Here is a 9,676-nt window from a genome sequence, read left to right as displayed (position 1 = left end):
GGCTGAAGAATTTGCTTCCCAACGGCTCACTCACATGGATGTTGAGTTGGTGCTGACTGTTGGTGTTGACTTTGTTCCTTGCCATCTGCACTTCTCCACAGGGCAACTTAAGTTCTTCACTACCAGACATTGGCTGCCCCCAGAGCAAGTGTTCCAAGAAAGAGCCAGGTGAAAGCTTCCATGTGCTTTATGGCCTAGCCTCAAAAGTCACACACCACCATTTCTGTAATAACCTCTGGATTATAGAGCTTGCATGAGGGGACTACACAAGGTCAAGGATAACAGAAATGGGGTCATCTTCTTCCCTCTGGCCTCCGTGATTCACATCTAACCCGCCCCCACCCCCCAAAAAATACACTTACCTCTTCTCAAGATGTCACACGAGTCTTATCCTTCATAGCTTCTACTGAAAGTCTGGGACCTTGCCATCTAAATTAGTGTAAGTGTAGGTGTGATTACTTGAGTATAGGTACTGTACAGATCCTGTTAACCTGAACACCTGTAAACTAAAGAGACGTGTTATCTGCCCCACACGTTCAACATACAGTAGTGGGACAGACACAGGATAAACCATTATAGACAGTTCCATTTAAAAGTGGAGTAAAAGTGATCACTTGTCCATATCAATTCTGAAATCCAGTTGGAATTCTCTTGATTGGAAAGTGTCTTGACTCAGTCTTACTCCTTCCCTGGAATAGTTCTCATATCTCTGCCTTCTGGGCTACTGTTGCCATCCTTTGAGTCACTCTACCTTTTCTATGAACAGTTGCCTGTGTTTGCTTGCTTCCTGCCTGTAAGTTTGTGGGTCCAGTGCTTCTTTCTTTTCATATGTTTCTGTCCCTTTCAGTCCAAGCTAGCAATATTTCTTCCAGTATAGTTTTCTTTGGGGGGATTTACTCCATTAAACAGAAATGCACACATAGGGTTTCTTTATGATAACCCCTTCATCTTGATCTTCAGCTAAGACTGTTGAGAAAGAGCACCCTTAAGCTTCTTAGAAAGCTCTATTGTTCTTAGATCTTTTTGAGGTATTAATAAAAGATTTTATAGCCACACCCTTGACTTCACCTTTTTCCTGACAGTGCCCAGGATTTTATATTCTACTAAAAACGATATCTTAATTTTAGTGTTGTTTCCTACCTGGAGAGACTGGAAAAATTTTTACAGCTGGCTTCATCAAGTCCTGGCTTCTTACTGTATAAAAATTATTTCTCCAGCTTATCTCTTTCCTCTTGTGTTTCAATATAAGCTGCAAGAAGAAACCAGGTGGCACCATCCACCCACCTGTGTGGAGATCTTCACTAGATCACCCAGTTCATTAGGTACATTTTTTATTTTCCATGTTACTTCAGGCAGCGGTATTGCTACGTTCTGTCTCTACATAACAAGGATTCCCTTTCTCTAGTATTCAGTTACATTTTTCTTAGTTTTATTTAACCTCTCACCAGCAGCCTCCTCTAAGGCCATCCAGGTTCTACGAAAAGTCACTTCAAGGCACTTTAGGTTTTCACTAACACTTTTTTTTTTCAGCTTCCACCCACTGCCCAGTTCCCAAGCCACTCCTACACTTCAGTTTTTGTTATAACATCACTTCACTTCTAGTACTAAAATCTGTGTCAGTTATCTATTGCTGCTTAAATAATCACTCTAAAACTTAGCTGTTTAAAACAGCAACAAACATTTTTTATCTTACACAGTTTCTTTGGATCAGAATTTAGGAGAGGATTAGCTAGGTGGTTCTGATATAGGTTCTCTCATGAAGTTGCTGATGAGATGCTAACCAGGGCTGTAGCCATCCAAAGGCATCCACTTCCAAGAACGGCTCATTCACATGGATTGCAAGTTGGTACTAGCAGTGGGCAGGAAGCCTCAGATCCTCATCACATAGACATCCACAAGACTATACCAGTGTCCTCATTACCGGGCATACACCAGGAGCAAGTGATCCAAGAGAGAAAGCCCCATGGAAACTACAGTGTCTCATAAGAACTAGCTTTGGAATCACACACCATCATTTCTGCAAGATCTTCCTGGTCATACACTTATATCAGTCATACTAAATATAGGAAAGGACCATACAAGGGCATGAGTACCAAGTGTCAGGGATCACTGGCTGCCAATTTGGAGGCTGGGTACTGCGCCTCTCTTTCTTACTCATCATGTACAGGCTGCATCTCCTAGATTGCCAGTTAGTAAAATAAAGATACTAGCTCCTCTAGTATACTTGCCCCTCATATCTCTATCACTACCAACCCTTTCCACAACCCAGCTGTTGCCAGCTGTCATTTACTTATTCATTTATTGCTAAAGTTAAGAATATTTACATTCTATTCTGAAACCATAGTTCATATCTATGCTTTGTCTCAGTTAATTCTAGAAACTAAAATCAGTAAATAGTATTTATATTCTTATAGCTTTATAAATAATGTAAAGAGCCAAGTAGTGAGCAATGATATTGCTTCTTTCCTTTTTGTTCCAAAGTCGAATTTCTATGCCATATAAAGAATAATGTTTAAATTAATTATATTTCCTTCTAATTCAACAGCTGCTCAAATTTATTTATTATGCCATTTTAAATTTCTTTTCTATTTAAACCACGTCTTTCTGTGCAATTTTTATTTCCCTGGAGTTTGATGATCCATGTTTTTTATCATTGGTAGAAGAAACCTATGCCTTTTAAATACCTCCTAGTCCTTACCTTTTCTATCTATTAATTATTTACTAAGTCAGTCTGATTTTTTTTTTAATTTGACCACACCATGCAGCTTGTGGGATCTTATTTCCCCAAACAGGGGTTGAAACTGTGCCCTCAGCAGTGAAAGCACAGAGCCTTAACCACTGGACTGCCTGGACCACCAAGGAATTCCCAGTCTGATTTTTCTATTGCTATGAATATATCTATTCAGTGCTTTCAGCCTCATAGAACAAAAAACACAACTCAAAGTGGCCTAAATAATAACTGAAAATCCAAGATAGGATGGATTTCAGAGTTGGTTGATCTGGTTGCCTCATGAATGGAGGGTAGCTACCTTCACTTAGGGGTACCTACTTCCTCATTCATGACTGGTGGAGACAGAGAGTTACTTCCAGAAACCTTTCCAGTATAATAAGAAGAAACATTCTCAGATCCCCCTCACAAATCTTTCCTGCTGCTTCAATGATCATTCTTGAGTCTGTCACTCAGGAGGAGATTTACTCTGATTGGCGTATGCCAATAAGAGTCTGTTCCTAATGCTGGAGGTGAGGCCAGTGTCCTCTAAATCATACGAGCTAAATGGAAATCTAGAAACTTGAATATCAGGTTTCTCTTGGGAAAATAGAGGGATTTGTGAATTCTGGGTAGGCAACTAACTATACATTTTTAAAAGGATGGCTTTTTAGGTTTGGGGGTTTTACAATGATGTTTTAGAGTATAGTTCTTTTTCCCTTATCTTACTTGGCATGCAACAGTCTATTTCAGTTTGAAGTCTTGTGTTTTCTTTCAGCTACAAAATTTTTCATATGTTATTTCTTTGATAATTTCTCTTACATGATTTTTGTCTGTCTAGTCTTTAGGTCAGTTATCTCATTTGTCTTTGTGAAGTAATGACAGCCTCTACTGAATCCCAAGTTTGTTTGTTTGTTTGTTTTTAGATATTTCAGATACAACTTGATTCTGCTTCTAAATGAAAAAGAATGGAAATGACAGTAACAAATAAGATTTCACCACTGAATATTGTGATGTGACTGTAGCAGTCTTATATGTGAAACTCAAGAAGGAAACAGCTGTGTTCCAAAACAGCTAAATATGCAGGTCTGAAAAAATGAAGGCATTTTGTTTAACTGCCACATTCACTCCAAAGCCCATTCATCTCCTTCAGCAACCCAAAGATTAAGCACACGTTCTACTTAGCTATATAAAAAAGTGGCAAACATGCTGCACCACTGACATCACAGGACAGTTGACTGTAAACTAGACTTCTGATGCTGGGCTTCAGCTTCATTTTCTCACAGGTCATCATCTTCATCCAAGAGAGCAGTTGTCTGAAAAACCTCTAGCTCATGCTCACACTGCACTGCCAAGGCTGGGTCCGTGACCACCTCTGGTGGGTCAAGAGCAGGCATGGAGATGAACTCCAAGTTAGGGTCTTTGATCAGTTTCAGAAGAAGGGCTTTTCAAAGTTGTAATTACTTTTGGCAGAAATGTCATAGTGCTGAGGATACTTCTTTTGGTGGAAGACAATTGATTTTGCTTTAACTTTTCTGTCCTTAACATCCATTTTGTTGTCACACAACACAATGGGGATGGTTTCACATACTCATACCAGATCTCTATGCCCATGAGGCACATTCTTGTAACTTTTTTTTTTTCTTGTAACTCTTCGTGTTACATCAAACATTATGATGATACACTGAGGTTGGATATAATAACCATCTCTCAGTCTACCAAATTTCTCCTGACCAGCTGTATTCCATGCATTAAACTTAATAGGTCTTCTGTTGGTATGGAACACAATGGGATGGTCCTCAACACCCAAGGTAGCTATATACTTCTCAAATTCACCAGTGAGATGACATTCCTCAAATGTAGTTTTTCCAGTACCGCCATCACCAATCAATACATGTTTGAACTGAACTTGGGGTTCTCTTTGGGCAGCCATCCTGATGTTACTTCCAGAAGTGTCTCCACACCTGTCTGACTGAAGGCTCTGGATCCCAAGTTTCGATCCTTAGTTTCAATAAATATATTCATCTTTTCATTAACTTACTCATTGAATTATTTATTGAAACTTTATTAAATATTATAAAACAGGCACTGAGCTATGTGGTAAAGATACAAATATAAGTAAGATATTTTCCCTGCTCTTAAAGGACACCTGTCTAGTGGGGAAGATACACTGATGTATACAGTGCTGTAGTTGAAATATGTGCAGAATAGAATTGGAGTCCAAAGAGGAAATAGACTATTTAATTGGATAGCAGACAGAAAAGACTTCATAGAGAAAGTAATACTTAAGCTGCATCTTGAAAGATGAGCAAATACTCACCAGGTCAGTCGTGGGCAAGGAGTCAGGGCTTTCCAGTCAGGAGAAGCAAAGTAACATGATGTTCTCAGAGACATTTCAAGAAGTTTGAAAGGGATTGATTGTAGAACTGTGGTATAGAATAAGAAGGGAGAAGTAAGTAGGACCCAAATCATGGAGGACTTTATATGCCAGACCACAGAGTTTGGACTTTATCCTGTAGGTAAAAGTGTTTTAATTAGCAGAGTGACATGGTCATAATTATGTGCTCAGATACACCACACTGGTTATGATGCAGAAAGTGGATGGAGACATTAGACCCTGGGAAACCAGTTACATTATTATCATTACAGATCAAGTGAGGGATGATGATTACATGATCTTATAGATCAGAATATGTCACCCAAAAATATGTCACTCTGGCATAATGATTATTTTGAGGTGAAAGCAATTGAGAAAAAGAGCACAGGACGAGCTCTCTACCTTCCTACTATGTACCTGAAAGCAAGATAACAAATTCCCTTTGTGAAGATGTCCTCCTTCCCCTTTATATACCAGGGAGAGAATAGCAATCTTATCACCAGAGATGAGATGGCACTGAGAGTCCACTAACTTGTCATTATCCACTTTTAGCTTCCCATATATTTGCCTTTCTACAATTTGCCACCCCTAGAAGCTTAAAGTTCCGTTTCTTCATCTTGTCCCTTCTCTTTAAGTGTATCCTCCTTCATCCAAATGATACCAAAGCCTCCAAGATTAGCCATTTCTTTGGAATTATTCTCTTCTTTCTATGAAGACTGCCACACCCTGCTCCATGCCACATAAAAATTTTATCATCAGATAAATGTGTATGCCTTTTTTGCTGTTACTCTTTCACTTGTCAGTTTATTTCATACATCCAGCTGGAGAATCTAAGAGAGTAGAGGAGAAATTTCTTCCCCTCCAGTCTGAAGTCATAGACAAAAGGATGAAGAAATATGAATGATGTGATAGAGGTTGCATTAACGAAGCTTGACTAGATGTGCATTAATGAAGCTTGACTAGATGTGCATTAATGAAGCTTGACTAGTTGTGAATGAGGGGATGGAGTAAAGTACTACCCAGAGTGGCAATCGAGTTCCTGGATGGGTAAATAGCTGGGCATTGATGCCATCCACCGAGGTATCAAACATAGCAGGAAGAGCAAAAAAGCATTTCAAGAGAAGATAATGTGGTTTTCATACCGGACAGGGTTCTTGGCCTTCCCCAATAAATAGAAATTGACTAGAGGCCAGAAAAGAAATTCAGGCAAGTTTTATTGGGACCCCTGCTGTAGCAGTGGGGAGAGAAAAAAAGTAACAAGTTCTTGCTCTTTCCCCGAGACGTAGCAAGCTCTTTCCTAATATGGGGTGTGGGTAGCGGTGTGTCCAGGAGTAGGGCCGGAGAGGCAGCTTAGGTTTTTTCCGACCTTTTTTATTTTTTCAACATCTTTATTGTAGAATAATTGTTTTACAATGGTGTGTTAGTTTTTGCTTTATAACAAAGTGAATCAGCTACACATATACATATATCTCCATATCTCCTCCCTCTTGCATCTCCCTCCCATCTTCCCTATCCCACCCCACTAGGTGGTTACAGAGCACCGAGTTGATCTCCCTGTGCTATGCAGCTGTTTCCCACTAGCTATCTATTCTACATTTGGTAGTGTATATATGTCCATGCCATTCTCTCATTTCGTCCCAGCTTACTCTTCCCACTCCCCCAGTCCTCAAGTCCATTCTCTACGTCTGCATATTTATTCCTGTCCTGCCCCTACATTCTTCAGAACGATTTATCTATTTGTTTATTTATTTACTTAGACTCCATATATGTGTGTTAGCATACGGTATTTGTTTTTCTCTTTCTGACTTACTTCACTCTGTATGACAGATTCTAGGTCCATCCAGCTAACTACAAATAACTCAATTTTGTTTCTTTTCATGGCTGAGTAAATTCCATTGCAAATAGAGCTGCAATTAACATTGTGGTACATGAATCTTTTTGAATTATGTGTTTTTCAGGGTATATGCCCAGTAGTGAGATTGCTGGGTTGTATGGTAGCTCTATTTTTAGTATTTTAAGGAACCTCCATATTGTTCTCCATAGTGGCTGTATCAATTAACATTCCCACCAGCAGTGTAAGAGGGTTCCCTTTTTCCAGATCCTCTCCAGTATTTATTGTCTGTAGATTTTCTGATGATGGCCATTCTGACTGGTGTGAGGTGATACCTCATTGCAGTTTTGATTTGCATTTCTTTAATGATTAGTGATGTTGAGATCCTTTCATGTGTTTGTTGACCATCTGTATATCTGCTTTGGAGAAGTATCTATTTAGCTCTTCTGCCCATTTCTGGATTGGGCTGTTTGTTTTTTTGATATTGAGCTGCATGAGCTGCTGGTAAATTTTGGAGATTAATCCTTTGTCAGTTGCTTCATTTGCAAATATTTTCTCCCATTCTGGGGGTTGTCTTTCCCCTTGTTTATGGTTTCCTTTGCTGTGCAAAAGCTTTTACATTTCATTAGGTCCCATTTGTTTATTTTTGTTTTTATTTCCATTTCTCTAGGAGGTGGGTCAAAAAGGATCTTGCTGTGATTTATGTCATAGAGTGTTCTGTCTATGTTTTTCTTTAAGAGTTTTATAGTGTCTGGCCTTACATTTAGGTCTTCAATCCATTTTGAGTTTATTTTTGTGTATGGTGTTAGAGAGTGTTCTAATTTCATTTTTTTACATGTAGCTGTCCAGTTTTCCCAGCACCACTTATTAAAGAGGCTGTCTTTTCTCCTTTGTATATTCTTGCCTCCTTTATAAAAAATAAACTGACCATATGTGAGTGGGTTTATCTCTAGACTTTCTATCCTGTTCCATTGATCTATATTTATGTTTTTGTGCCAGTACCATACTGTCTTGATTACTGTAGCTTTGTAGTATAGTCCAAAGTCAGGGAGCCTGATTCCTCTAGCTCTGTCTTTCTTTCTCAAGATTGCTTTGGCTATTGAGGGTCTTTTGTGTCTCCATACAAATTTTAAGATTTTTTTGTTCTAGTTCTGTAAAAAGTGCCAATGATAATTTGATAGGAATTGCATTGAATCTGTAGATTGCTTTGGGTAGTATAGTCATTTTCACAATATTGATTCTTCCAATCCAAGAACCTGGTATATCTCTCTATCTGTTTGTATCATATTTAATTTCTTTCATCAGTGTCTTATAGTTTTCTGCAGACAGGTCTTTTTTCTCCTTAGGTAGGTTTATTCCTACATATTTTATTCTTTTTGTTGCATTGGTAAATGGGAGTGTTTCCTTAATTTTTCTTTCAGATTTTTCATCATTAGTGTATAGGAATGAAAGATATTTCTGTGCATTAATTTTGTATCCTTCTACTTTACCAGATTCATTGATTAGCTCTAGTAGTTTTCTAATAGCATCATTAGGATTCTCTATGTATAGTATCATGTCATCTGCAAACAGTGACAGCTTTACTTCTTTACTGATTTGGATTCATTTTATTTATTTTTCTTCTCTGATTGCTGAGGCTAAAACTTGCCAAACTATGTTGAATAATAGTGTTGAAAGTGGACAACCTTGTCTTGTTCCTGATCTTAGAGGAAATGGTTTCAGTTTTTCACCATTGAGAACGATGTTGGCTGTGGGTTTGTCATATATGGCCTTTATTATGTTTAGGTAAGTTCCCTCTAAGCCTACTTTCTGGAGGATTTTTACCATAAATGGGTGTTGAATTTTGTCAAAAGCTTTCTCTGCATCTATTGGGATGATCATATGGTTTTTCTCCTTCAATTTATTAATATGGTGTATCACATTGATTGGTTTGCATATATTGAAGAATCCTTGCATTCCTGGAATAAACCCCACTTGATTATAGTATATGATCCTTTTATTGTGCTGTTGTATTCTGTTTGCTAGTATTTTGCTGAGGATTTTTGCATGTATGTTCATCAGTGATATTGGCCTGTAGTTTTCTTTCTTTGTGACATCTTTGTCTGGTTTTGGTATCAGGGTGATGGTGGCCTCGTAAAATGAGTTTGGGAGTGTTCCTCTCTCTGCTATATTTTGGATGAGTTTGAGAAGAATAGATGTTAGCTCTTCTCTAAATGTTTGATAGAATTCACCTGTGAAGCCATCTGGTCCTGGGATTTTCTTTGTTAGAAGATTTTTAATCACAGTCTCAATTTCAGTGCTTGTGATTTGTCTGTTTATATTTTCTATTTCCTCCTGGTTCAGTCTTGGAAAGTTATAGTTTTCTAAGAATTTGTCCATTTCTTCCAAGTTGTCCATTTTATTGGCATATAGCTGCTCATAGTAAACTCTCATAATCCTTTGTATTTCTGAAATGTCAGTTCCTATTTCTCCTTTTTCATTTCTAATTCTATGGATTTGAGTCTTCTCCCTTTTTTTCTTGATGAGTCTGGCTAATGGTTTATCAATTTTTTCTTCTCAAAGAACCAGTTTTTAGTTTTATTGATCTATGCTATTGTTTCCTTCATTTCTTTTTCATTTATTTATGATCTGATCTTTATGATTTCTTTCCTTCTGCTAACTTTGGGGTATTTTTGTTCTTCTTTCTCTAATTGCTTTAGGTGTAATGTTAGGTTGTTTTTTTCAGATGTTTCTTGTTTCTTGAGGTAGGATTGTATTGCTA

General features: G+C 38.0%; 1 pseudogene across 1 annotated transcript; it reads right to left on the bottom strand.

The window, feature by feature from the left end:
• Positions 1–3,987: 3,987 nt before the first annotated feature.
• Positions 3,988–4,643, bottom strand: LOC309824562 (GTP-binding nuclear protein Ran-like; annotated as a pseudogene). Its single transcript has one exon. The product of its transcript is annotated as a GTP-binding nuclear protein Ran-like (transcript).
• Between the last annotated feature and the right edge of the window lie 5,033 nt (positions 4,644–9,676).

This window comes from Grampus griseus (assembly GCF_964374135.1).
Source record: "Grampus griseus genome assembly, chromosome: 6".
Taxonomy (NCBI): Eukaryota; Metazoa; Chordata; class Mammalia; order Artiodactyla; family Delphinidae; genus Grampus; species Grampus griseus.
This window is presented reverse-complemented; position numbering and strand designations above follow the sequence as displayed.